We start from the raw sequence: 13,837 nt of genomic DNA on the forward strand, positions 1-13,837 counted from the left end.
AGATCTCCTCAGCCACCCCTACTGTAAGGCAGGCTGGGAGAAGTAGTTTTTTAGCTGGGCACATTGCCACATTGGAGCTATTTTACTGAAGAGGAAATAGAGAGGGAGTTGAGGAAGGAGCCAACAGTCTTTGCAGGAGCAGAGGCAAGTCTGGCAAAAGAAAGCAGGGCCACCTCCATGCCCACATCCTCTGTGAAGCATTCCTGATGATCTCTGCCTCTCATGGTCACTCTGACCCCTTACAGGGCATACAGGAAACCATCAGGCATAGCCAGAGCCACCATGGAAATGTGTTGTCTCAAGTAGAAATGTTCAACAAATTCCACTCCACATCCAACTTACACCATTCCTTCCCAGAGCCTTCTCCCATCATTGGAAGTACCCAAGCTTATCTTTGAGGTGTCCCAATGGGAACAAGACTGACAAGAGACAGCTTGGTTAAAAATTATCTTTGCACAACCCAATGGCCTCTCATAACACAGTCATATGAGGCCTGGTGGGCCACACCAAAGTAAGGTTTACATTACATTACATTTAGTTGGGCCATATCCTAAAGTACCTGTGGGGAATCATGGGGAAGATGTAGCTAAATTAAAATTCATTCCATGTTTCCCTGGGAAAGTTCAATTTTGGGATTCCTTTTTCCTGCTTGTGACTGGTGACATTTCCTACCCCATATCAGCCATGCTTTCATGCTTTGTCCTGGGCTCCTACCTAGCTAACCTGGGACTGTTGAACAAGGGGCAGTCTGTGTTTCTAGATGATATTTAATCCCCTCTGACCTCAGGTCCCTTCTCTGGGTTAAGGTATGTGGTCCATTGACTTTCAAAGTAAAGAGAACAGTCTTTTGGTAAGATTAAGCCTTAACAACTCCTTTTCCATGGTCCCATGCCTTCCTGGATGGTTTCTGGACAGACATCTCTGTACAGGTGCTAATGGCAATAAACACAGCCCATGTTTTCAGCCTGGGATTCAGCCACATTCATTTCTGGGTTTGTCATATGTTCTCTCGCTATTTATACTGCTTTGGGGCAGTTACTTGATACTTAATAAAATTTGCCTCCAAGCTGTCCTGCAGGGAAAATGACCTATCTGGGGGTAAGGGGGTGCTGTTCCAACTTTGTAACCTAGGCCGATTACCCAATGTCCTCTGTAAAGGTTGGAGGCTGAGTGAGGGGAAAAGGTCCTGGCTGCTTCCTGGCACTCAACAGCACCAAGTGCTTTAGTATAAATGTAATTTTATCTCCTGCTCTCCTCCGAATCCACTTTCCTGGGATCAACAGTAGATGGCATGAGCAATGGGGAAACTCAGCCCCTGCTCAAGGTCAGAACATGTTGGGGTCACCAGCAATGATTTGCCAGCCTGCCAGTCATTTCAGAAAGCAAGAAAAGAATGTAACAGAGGCAAGAATGGATCTATGTTATGGAAATAATGAGCCATTTATAAATCCAAAATGAAACTGCCAGGAAAAACAAACACAAAAGAGTACATTTTATCAGAGGCTTTGCCACCCAAGGCTAACGGGGTACAAGGTACTGACTGTTCAGCTCCCTGGGCCAAAAGCTACAGTAAGTCCTGCCTGTCTGTCCTGTCAGTCTGATCAAGCAGCTTTAACCACCTGGTGGCAAAGAGCTTGAGTGTTGTCTAAGTGCGTGCTGGGTGGATAGTTCACATTTCTTATAAGACAGGGAGTCATGGTGCAACACTTAACAAGTGCTTCTGCGTAAATGTTGTGCAATTGCGAGGCACCACGTTGTGTGGAGCGGTGGCCGAGCGGCTAACCTGTGGCTTATGTAATTTGAGGCAGGCCCTCCAGGGTTCTCCTGGTAGCCTTTGAGAGAATGTTCAGGCTCTGAACTTGGCCCTGGTTTCCCAGAGTTCTTTGCCCCAAAGGTGTGTGGAATGGCTCAGCTGTCAGCACCTGCTGGTGAGATAAACAAAAAGTGTCATAGGCTGATCTCTTCTGGCACTAGAGCAAAAGAGACTGGTGATGGCCCCAGGTGGCTTTGATCCACCCTGAAGCACCTATAAGAAAAGGAGAATGAGGACTGCAAATCTAAGGAAGTGCAGGCCAGAAGATCAAGCCCACCCTGATACGATGGGAACCAAATATGAGATCAATTCCCCCAGAGCAAGGAGTTGCAGCAACAGCAGGGACTCTGATCAGTGGTTTGTGCCCAGCATTTTTGTCTATGTACTGGACATTTGGTGCTCCTCTCTCCTTGTAGGCCTTACCTGCAGTGAGGCAATAAAGTAGGTCAAGTGCTTCTTTGGTGCCCTCTCACCTCCAGTCACTGTACTGCTGCCTGCCTCCCTGCTTGGCTCTGTTTCCATTCTGACTTCTGATCACTCCACAAGCTTTGAGCACCTGTTCTATGCCATGCACAGGGCACCAGGCAAGATTTTCTCAGCACCTGATGACCCCCTTTAGTGCCCAGGCTAGTCCTGCATGGACCTCCTCTCCTGTCACTCTCAGTCTACCATGTCCCCTCACTAATTCTTTCATTCACTTCCTATAACATTTTCCCTCTCAACCTTGGAGGTGGGAATATTTCTTTAGAGTTTTCATTAGACTATACCAACAAATTGTTCTTACAAAAGAACTGCTCCTGGTAATCATAGATTCCTCTCAGCGTCTCTACTCATTAAAAAAGTGATGATATGAGCTAGGCTTGAGGCATACACATGTATCCTAGCACTGGGGAGCTGAGGCAGAAGGGTCAGCCTGAGCTACATAGTAGGACCTTGTCAATAAAAAGGAAAAGTGATGGTGTGAAGAAACCATGTCGTCCATGGAATGAGTCAGGGATTAACTAGAGAATCTGAGGCAGAAGAGGACAGGAAAGTACTGTGTTATCCGAGCAGAATCTTCCCCGTGTCACCAGGGAAACAAGTTGTCTCCTTTCACCTTTGTGTGTGAAATGGTTTAGAGGACAAATTCTGGAGCTGGACTCCCTGGGTTCAAATCACAGATCAAAAGTTATAATCCAAGAAAGCTACTTGATCTTTGTTTCTTCATTTTCTATGTGAAAAGAAAGATGGTAGCAATATGTAAGAGCATCTCACAGGGTGGATTTGGGGATTAACATACATGAATATGTATGAAATCTTTATAATACTGGCTTGTATCATAAGTACTCTATAAATACTAACTTTGGTTTTGCATGAAATCGATTCCATGCTCTCTACTTTGCAGTCAGACTCTCATAAGAATCATTGCGTTCACACAGACAATGTGCTATCCAAGCTGCAATTTCCTTGTCTGCAAACTAGGAAGTGGTGAGAGAATGAGGATGTGGGAGAGAGGTCCAGGGGGGTGACCATGTTCTGGTCTGTGCTCTCTACTGGCTTCATGGCCACGGGTAACTCACTTAACCTCTCTGTATCCCAGAGACTGAACTTGATCTACATTTCCCAAACTCATGCCATATAACACTTGCAGACTCTGCCATACCCCTTATCCACTTTCCTGTGCCTGGCTGTTAATCGATACTTTCCTTTAGATAATCTTTAAATCAACTGATTCAGTAGCCTCAGAGTAAGCAGTAATATCCATGCAATCAAGAATTCGATATGCTACATGTAGATTTTTCTAATGCATATAAAATAAATACTCAATGAAATTTAAAAATATTTACATAATACTCAAATCACCATATTTGTCATCAATGATATGCAAATGCCATTTTAGGATACTCTGAGTTAAATATTCACTATGGATCCAGCTAACTGAAAAATCCTATCTTCTCCTATTACACAATTTTCCTACGGTCATTCTTTGTATATGTATCTTTATTTCTTTTCCTCCTTGAAGGCAAAGACTGCCTTATACTTCTTTAAGCACCTAACACATAAAACAGTATTTGATAAACAATCTAATTTAAAATTATGAACAGAGTAATGCACACACGACATATATAGATGTCTGCATGTGTATGCCACCTTCTAACCCTGGACCAGTATCAAAATGACCCTTTCTTTTTCTCCACATTGGGATCACTGTTTTCCTTGGGTACCTGCCCACTAAATGAGGTGAAGCATGTGGAGTTAGAGGCCTTGGGCAGTCAGGAAATGTTAAATTCCCTGACCTCCTTTCCCCTTCCTGAGCCCGTTGGTTAGTGAGTAGCTGTTTGCCCATGTGGAAAGTGAGCTCACTTCCTAAAGAGTATCTAGCCCAGGCTATTGTTGCCCAGTATAATTGTCGCCTCAAAGCTAATCCCACAAGAGTTTCAATTCCCAGGTCCAGAAACATCTACTCTGAGAAACAATTATATTCCTACATGTTCTCGTTAAAGAGGTTTGGAGAAATTGGTGATTCTTCTAAAAACTCATTACAAAAGTGTAATGCACACCCCCTACCACCACCCCCACCGCCCAGTATTCTGGCATCATTCTGGGTACACAGCTTGAGCACTTTCTCAACCAGACAACATTTATTCAGCACCTTCTCAAGACCTTTCTGGGTTGCTAACTTTGGGAGACACAAATGTGAGTAAGATCATCAGATTGAGAGCATCCTGAGAGCAAGGTTCATGTCTGTTCCTCTTTGCAGCTCCTGGGACTTCGCAAAGCACCACACATGTGGAAAGTCGGCATTGGATATTTGTTCGTAAGTGAATGAAAATGAATGAATGAATGAGTGAACGAATTAATCAATCAATAGTCCTGGCCTATCACTTAAGAGGCATACAGTCTATAAAAAAGAGAAAGCATAGGCAATTGAAGAGCTCATTAATGATGAATTCAACATAACAAGAGATAATACAGCTAATAGAAAAGTTATACGAAGGGCATGTACCTTTTCCCCAAGCAGTCTCAAAAAAAAAAAAAAAAGGATGCACGTTGGCCAATCATCTGTACTTATTTTTTTCCACCTATGAGAGAAGTTGCTTGGTAGTTGTCATGGGTCTGGTTTCTAAAAACCACTGGCTATATTGGCTCCTCAGAGTGAGCAGGGTATTATTTAATGTAAATAAATCAGTGGGTTTTTATCCTTCCAAACATTCTTCCCTTATCCACAAGCAAAGAGAGAAAGGCAATGAAGCCTCCTTAAGAGCTATGGGGTTGGAGGAGAAGAGGGAGGCAGGAAGCCTTTAATTAATGATTTTTCATTAGAGTGGCTTTGCAGTAGGTGACCCCTCAACATGAAAGAGCCGTTGCCATTACTTCCTGGGGCTTCCTATACAGCTTTCTAAGTTTCCAAGCTGTCAGCACAAAAATAGCAACACGGATCAATGTTCTCTATTATTCATTAGTTACCAAAATACTCTTCCCAAATATACCGTTAATTGAAAGAGGCCTTCTTCCATAGAGTTTTGAACCATTTTTAGTTCGTGAATCAGGTTGTGTATTTCAGTCTATTTCTTTAATGCCACCAGCAGCAAAATCCTAATTAATTGGGAAGTGACATTTCCTTTAAAATTCTTTTTGAAAAATGATTTATGCACCTGGCCCATACCAATTTCAAACAGTGTAAAAGAGCAGGTAGTAGAAGGCAAATGTCTGTTGACATCAGAACTCAGTCTTCCAATTTTTTTTCCGTAGAGACAGTGACTAACTTTGTTGGGTCTCCTAGAAATACTCTATGAATATAACACAAGTATATATGCATATCTCTGTCCCCCTCCTCATGGAGAAACTTACCACGTATCTTGGGGCTTGTTGCAAATCTACACAGCTGCAATGTTCCATAATATGAATATCTCGTAATTTACTCAGTCACTTTTGACAGACATAATGGTAGTTTCCAAATTATTACATCTACAAACATATTTTTGCATCCACATATGAATAGGACTAGAGGATCAATTCCTTAAAGTGGAATTACACAAAGGACAAGGGGACTTGGATTCTATTAAACACTGCCAAATGGTGACACTTGACTTTTGATGAGAATTGCTAAAAGTAAAGTGTTTGTTCATGCCAGAAACAAGAGTGAAGACAGTATTTCATTTTAAGCTTTAATACCTCAGGCAAGCAATCAACACAATTTATAAAATTTATTCGCCAATGTCTTGCACGCACACACACACACACACACACAATGCTATAAACCCATTCAAAACATACAGTGACAAAAGCTGACTAAATGAGGAACTTTCCAGAAGTTGCATGAGTGCTTGTTGCAATGGGTTGGCTCACTAATGTGATGTGCTCTCCACTTCATCCTCACTGTGTTTACTACCATTTGTGATTCTGCACAAATAAGCACCACTGCCTTATTTTTCTTTTGTAACACAAGGTCGGTTTATGGCCCTTCCCCCTTCTCCTTCCTCCACTCACAGGTGGTCATTTCTTCTCCCCATGGTTCCCTACAGAAGTAACCAGCCTTACAGGGTCAGGCCAGGCCAGTGACTGACACATTAGTGGGGAGGACTTAAGCGCAAATGGAACTTTGACTTAATTTGCTATTACCTGAGGGGGAACAGTTAGTGAACAGAGAGCCTGTATTCTGTTCAGCTGCCACTTCCTAGGCTGGCTTTAAAGACAAAAAAAAGTGGAGACCTAGAACATTCTCCAGTTTTTGCACTGTTTACCCAACACACACTGTGCTACACTCCCCAGCCTGGCCTTCTTTGCTATTTGCTCTTGTAACATGAGAATCAGTGTGGAGGTTTGATGTTTGTTTTGTAACCAGCTGTAACCATTTTCTTCTCTCTGCCTCTTGACTACAAACACTTTACCTTCCTGGTAACCATCAGAAAGATGTATCTGGCCAGTTGAAGCTGAATGAGGTCATCTTAGTTCCACTGGTGACAACCAAGTAATTAAGTATTCTTTTTGCATGTAGAGTGGATTGTAGATATACGAAGATGGCTCACATTTACTTACAATATCATTTAGCTCCATGAATCCATGAAATATTTTCTATAATACAAGTTATCAAGAAACTTCATTTATATTTACCTCAAAATCACTCTAAAGAACCAGAGACTGGATGGAATGAAAAAAAAAATATTTAGACTCTGCAAGGTGGCTATTTCAATATCATTGAGCTGTGGCCTGCTTAAGCTCCTTAGACCAGAGCCTTACTCTCCCAGCAAGCAGTGGAAAACGCAGTACTACTTAAAAATAAAAGTGAAAACAAGAAACACACTGAATGATATTGACACCAGCGCTCATGAGTCTGGCGTCTGCCCAGGTGGGAGCTGGGAAGTTGGTGCTGCCACAAGACGTCACCAGAAAGCAGGCCTCTAGCATCTAGGGAAAGGGACAAGAACAGAGCCACCAAACTATTCCAAATGAGGCTAGTGAAACCTTGGAAGAAAAGTTCCTGACCAAATCCCTCCACTGGGCAGAGTTTTCAACATCAGTAAACTACCCCTCATTGTGGGTCAATTATGACAAAGTTGGAAATGTGTATTTGGCAATGGACATAGTTACAGAATCCTACTCCTATCTCCTTTATTTTTTATATATATTTTTTATTTTTATGACAAGCATGTGTCAGAAATGCTTTGTTATAGGTCAGACTTTCAGTTAGGCGGTGCACAAAGAATAAAGTCATTGACTCTGCCCTGTAGTGGGCATGGATTAAATATTGTTACATGAATGAATCAGTGGATAAATGAATAAATGAAGCTTACAATAAGGTGAATGGAGAAAACATAGGCTTGACTTTCTATTACCAGTGGGGGTTGCACATACAGAGTATAGGAGTGGCAGTGAATACCCAGGGCAGGACAGCCTGAGACTCGCAGTGACAATTGAACGGGTAATGGTCAGATGAATGAGGAGGAAGCAGTGTTTAATATAGATAAATGAAAGAGCATAGCATGAGCTAAGGCCTGAAGCAGAGATTAGCAGACCATCACCCATGGGCCAAAGCCTGCCTGCTGCCTACTTTTATAAATAAAGTTTTATTTGAACACAGCCATGTTCATTTATTTACATTTTGTTTACACTAAACAGCAGCACTGAGAAGTTTCAACAGAGACCACATGACCCCCAAAAAATAAAAACACAAGTCCAAATAGCTGTTACTTGTGACTCAAAGAAGTACTTGGTGAAAAATCAGACAGAAAGGTAAACAGGGACCAAACCCTTTACCATACTAAGGAATTTGATCTCATTCCTTTAGCAAATAGATATGATAACAGTTTTACATTTATCTCTGGCATCTGGATAGATAGGAGAAACACAAACTTATGACAGAAGACTGGCTCTCCAAACCTTACATCTACAAATTCCATGATTCAACAAACATGGAGGAGCCAAAGGCTTGTCATTACACATCTTGCTCAATGCATGGGAAATGGAACCTGGTACACAGAGGTACTCAATCAATATCTATTGAATAAAGGAATTAAGGAAGGAATAAAACAATATCTCAATAGCATCATTAAAAGGTTTTGTGAACAGGCTTCCCCTACTATAAAATAAATAGCTGAGTTTCCCACTGGTTTCCAGTTTCCCCACCAGCAGATACTAAAATCCAGGCAAGAGCAGGTTACTGGTGAAAAACTATAAGCCAGACAGAATTTCCTCTCCTTCCTCTCTAGTGCTAACATCATCAAATGCATGTGTTTATTCCATGTCCTCGGGCCTAATGAGAGGGAGTGGGACAAGAAGTCACTCTGCTAACAGTGGTCATAAAATGATATCACTCAGCCCCTTTCATTGGAAGATCTTGAATCATCTTTTTCTCTTGAGTAGCTATTTCTAGTATTATTTCCTGTAAAGGAAAACACAGACCATACAGAGAGGTTGTAGTTTGCCCAAGGTCAGTGAGCAAAACAGAAATTCAGTTTTCAAAAGCTGAGAAAGATATCGGAATGTGTGAAATCCAATCTCCTCCCCAGCTTATAATGGGCTGGGTTCATGACTCAGAAAATAGCATAGCATTATCCAAGCTCAGTGTCTCTGCAATGGGTCATGTGAAAGGAGACTTGGGGGCCTGTGGTCTGTGTCAGACGCATGTTTTCAGGAGTCACACATTGTCCCTGACTATGGGATGTCAACACCTGTCACCAAAGCTCATCATAGACAGGTCCAGCCTGTAGAAGTGGTTGGGTAGTCCTTGGGGTTGTCTTTTCTGGTCATTTGCCCAACTGTAAGTACCTATGAAGTCCAGACCTCCCATTCTTGTATTCATCAAGAACCTGTGGCTAGGTGGCTAGGTGGCCAGGGTAGCCACAGCTTCTGCTGCTGGTGTTATTCCTCCACTCCCCTCCCTGTTATTTTTGGTGGTAATGAGGTTTGAACTCAGGGCTTCATGCTTACAGAGCAGGTGCTCTACCATTTGAGCCACACCTCTAGTCCTGGTGTTCCCCTTTTGTCTCAGCATAATTACTAATAAATCCCTCTTTTACTCTTAAAAAAAGTTCCAGTTTGGACCATAAATTAATGATATGGTCATTCTAGTTCTAAGCAATCAGGAGGCATCCACACTGAATCCAGAATCCTCCTTTCCTCATGATTGGCCTATTACATAGCCACTTTGCTTTCATATCCCTGGAAGAATCAACTCAGAATTGATCCAAACTCCCAGTCAGTTCAAGGATCTCCTCTAAGAAGTAATTCAAAATATGTGCACAAATATTCCTTGTCCAAGAGGTGCCATATTGCTTCTATAACAAGATCATTTTAGAAAACACTTCCTCGCTGTGCTCCAAAATCTCCCTGTCATGTCTTTCATGGTTGATCTTAGTGGAAAACATTGGAGTTACAGCACTTGCCTAGCATGAACAAGGTTGTTGGTTCTATCCCAAATACCACCAAAAAAAAAAAAAGTTGAAAAATCATTATTCTCCCTATTCCTAAGAGAAACCCAAAGTCCTGTTTTCTAGCCTAAACACACCCAAGCATCAGGAAGAAATTATAGCCCAGCACTTAGGAATGTGACTTTGGGGACATCCACAACTAGATTCTGGTCCCCAGGCTCAGTTGCTCCCTAGTTAGGTGACCTTTGACAAACATTTCTCTAATTTCTTTTCCCTTATCTATAAATTTTGAACAAACATTAGCTACTTATGGTTGGCATTGCTAATTACATACCTAGTAGCCAGTCATCCTTTCTTTTCTACTAACCAAGGGCTCACTTAAGCACTCTTGGATTACCAGCTATGTGTGGTCATGCAACACAGCTCTGGACAATGAGGTACACTTCTGAGGGAGCTTGTCAGAGGGTTCATGTTCAACAGGAATTTACCTTTTTAGCTTTGCCCCTTAGCTTTGCTCTGCTTCCTACTTTCTGCTTAAGAATCAATTGCAACAAATGAAATCAAAGAGCCTGTCACAAACATGGTTTAGAATGTGCCCAATGAAGTAAACTGGCTGTCTTCTGGCCTCAAGTACCACATATTTGCTCTAAAATGCTTACAACTGGACTTCCTTTTACATGAAAAAAAAAATTTCCCCATGTGGTTAAGTCATTGAAGCTGGGTTTCTGCTACCTATATTCAAACCAATCCTAAATGACATGTAACAGAGAATTACTGTGAACACAAAATGGGCTTACCACAGTGCCCAGCACAGAGCAAACAGTGACTGTCTTGCTTTTATCACTGTCATGATGATAATTATTAGTCATTGTCACACAGACCTTAAAAATAGGGGTGAAAACATGTAGTTACAACAATCCTTCTGACCTCTTATTAGAGGGACAATAGTACCTGTGGTATCTTGGTCACAGCTACAGAAAGCTAACTAACACACCTGCATACCTGTGCTTATCACAGCTCTGCTTACAATAGCCAAGTTATGGAATCACCCTGGGTGTCCATTAATGGATAATTGGAAATCTGGTAAATGTACACCATGGACTATTACTCAGTCATAAAGAAAAATGAAATTAAGTTGTTTGCAGGAAATTGGATAGAACTGGAGATCATTTTATGAAGTGAAATAAGCCAGACTTAGAAAGACAAATATTGCATATATTCTCTCAAATGTGGAATTTAGAGGGAAAAAAAAGACCTTTTGAAAAATAAGAGGAGGGTTATTAGAGATGTGGGGAAAGGGGGAGGAAAGAAAGGGTAATACAGCACATGTGATCAAAGTAAGTTACATGTGTGTATGCAAATGTCATAAGAAACCCATTGCTTCATACAATTAACATATGCTAATGAGAACGCAAATACCTGTGATCTCCCAAGTCCACACACACATACACACACAAGAAGTCAGATGTTTAAACAAGTACGCGACTGTTAGCGACTAATGAAACCAGCTCATTAAAGCACAAGATCCCGGAAGCACAGAGATGAAATTTCCCTGGCTGCCAGGTCAGCATGCCAGTGCTTGCTTGCTGTGAAGGCCCTATCTGCCTTCCTCTCTGCACAGGGAATTTGTGGATGTTGTATGGAATATTTCCTGGAAATGCTGTTTCCTCTGAATGACAAGCAGAGCACATACTTGAATTATGTTATTCATTAATGACAGCAGAATTTCTGCTGGGTAACCAAAGTCACCCTAAAACCAGTTGGTCACGGGAGCACATGTTCAAACACAGCAATGAAACATGTTATCTGTTCTCTTTAACCTAACTGAAACACCAGCTGAGATCAGATAAGGAAGGGACCGGAGTCTACCAAGCCATCAGGGCATCTACCCTACCTTCATCCACCCTCCATGCCACTCCAAATCTACAGATACAGAGACTTGGTATAGTGAAACCCTCCAATAAAGCAAGCAGGCAAACAAATGGTGGGGTGTAGAGTCAAACAAACCGGGCTTCAACCAGGGAGTCACTTATGAGCTGAATAACTTGGGCAATTTTCCCTCTCTGAGCTGGGGTTTGAACTCAGGGCTCCCCACTTGCAAAGCAAGCACTCTACTGCTTGAGCCACACCTCCAGTCCGTTTTGTTCTGGTTATTTTGGAACTAAGTCTCCCGAACTATTTGCCCAGGCTGGCCTCAAACCGTGATCTCAGTATCCTGAGTAGCTAGGATTAGAGGTGCAAGCCACTGGCATCCTGCGGAGCTGTAATTTTTTCCATCTGTATATAGGGACAGGAATATGCATTTTCCGGGTTTGTAAGGGATAGGAGGAGACTGTGTGTGGGGGGGGGGGGGGGGCACTGCCTGTCAGAGAATTAGCATTCATTTTCCCTCCTTCCCTATCAGCGGTTGGCCCTGGCTGACTTGCTTTATCCCTCCTCCAAGTCCAAAGAGTAAACCCAGACAGGGTCACTGCCACAGAGTGCAGCTTGCTGCCTTCCCCACTGTGCGTCATCACCCAAGTTTTTGGGCCCCATGTGGGAAGCCGCAGCCTTTTCTAAAGCTGAGATCATAAAGCAAAAAAAGGTGAAGCTCTGATTTCAGCAAGCAGGATGGGTCCTCTGGAGCCAGCCTGCCTTGGGCATGGAAGTCCCCAAGAAAGCCTGCAAGAGAGGGCTGGCCCATTCAGTTCTCAGACTTACACCTGAACCAAGAGCTAAGGAGTGGGCAACTGTTTCCCCTGGTCACTTGTTCTCGGATGTGGCACCCTCGGGCCCCAGCCTTATGCTGGATGGAATGTGACAGTCACAAGATTCGCCCCTCAAGCCATGAAACATAATCTTCTCACTACATCACCTGGCAGGTGTGGTTGGCAGTTGATTCTGTTGTTAGAAGGGTGCACTCAGTATTTTCTTCATCTCTGTGTCACAAGAACTGGCTTGTGTTATTCTACTCACTTTTTAAACTTTTGTGAAACAGAGTCCAGGGACATTTACTAAACAGTGTTTGTGGATATTGGAACTGGCTGCATAGTTGTGTATACATTTCTCTGTAACTCTATCAATCCATGCAGAATCCAGAAATTCAGTGCCCATACAGGATGACTTAATAGAAAATGTGTTTACTCACAGAGGAAAAGAAGAGAGAAACCAGTAATAACTGTGTGGCAGTCTTTGTGCTAAGCACTTTACTTTGTATCATCATTCCCATTTTACAAATAAAAAGACCTTAATGCTTCTCTGTAGTCTAGATAGTAACCCTTTATAGGTTTTAAACACAAATGTTTTCTCTTTCTGTCACCTTTTCATTAACTAGGCTTATGGTGTCTGTCCTGTAACAGGAAATTCTTAATTTTTAAAGTGTGGTTAAATCTGTTAAATTTTGAACTTAGGTCCTTTACCTCCACGATCTTTTAACACTTCCAGTATGTTCTATTAGCTTTATAATTTTACTTCTGCACTGAATTTATCTTGTCTAAGCGTGAGATAGTGAGCCAATCTATTTTTCTTCATTTGCAGTCAGCCCTCCAAACCCGTGGCTTCTGCAATCAAGGATTCAACCAAATGCAAATTCAAAATACTGGTGGGGAGGATTGCATCTGTACTACACATATACCTTGCTTCTCAACCTTTTGGCTAAGATCAGGTGTACAAGCTTTTTCATATATGTGTGCAAGCTTCTTTTTTCTTGTCATTATTCCCTAAACAAGAAGTGTAATAACTATTTATAACATTTACATTGTATAGTATTATAAATAATACAGAGGAGATTTAGAGTGTTCAGGAGGATCATATGCGTAGGTTATATACAAATACCACACCATTTAAAAATTTTTTATTAGTATAAATTAACTGAGCAAAGGATTTCATTGTGATACTTAGATACATGAATATAATCCAAAGCAGTTTTCCGTACAGATGACATATGGGCCTTTTCTGTAGCTCTATCTGATTATGCATCCATTTCAAACTGGTTTGTATGGGAAGATGCAGCCCTCCTTTTTCTTCCTTTTCAAAGTAGACTTAGACATTAGGAGCCTTTACTCACTCATATAAATTTTGGAATAAATATGTTGAAATTCTCAAAAAATAAAACCTTGCCATAATTGTTTTTTCTGAAATTATATTGAATTTATGGGTTAATTTTGAGGTAAATTAACACACTTACATGACAAAG

Source organism: Castor canadensis, chromosome 8 (genome assembly GCF_047511655.1).
Source record: "Castor canadensis chromosome 8, mCasCan1.hap1v2, whole genome shotgun sequence".
Classification (NCBI taxonomy): Eukaryota; Metazoa; Chordata; class Mammalia; order Rodentia; family Castoridae; genus Castor; species Castor canadensis.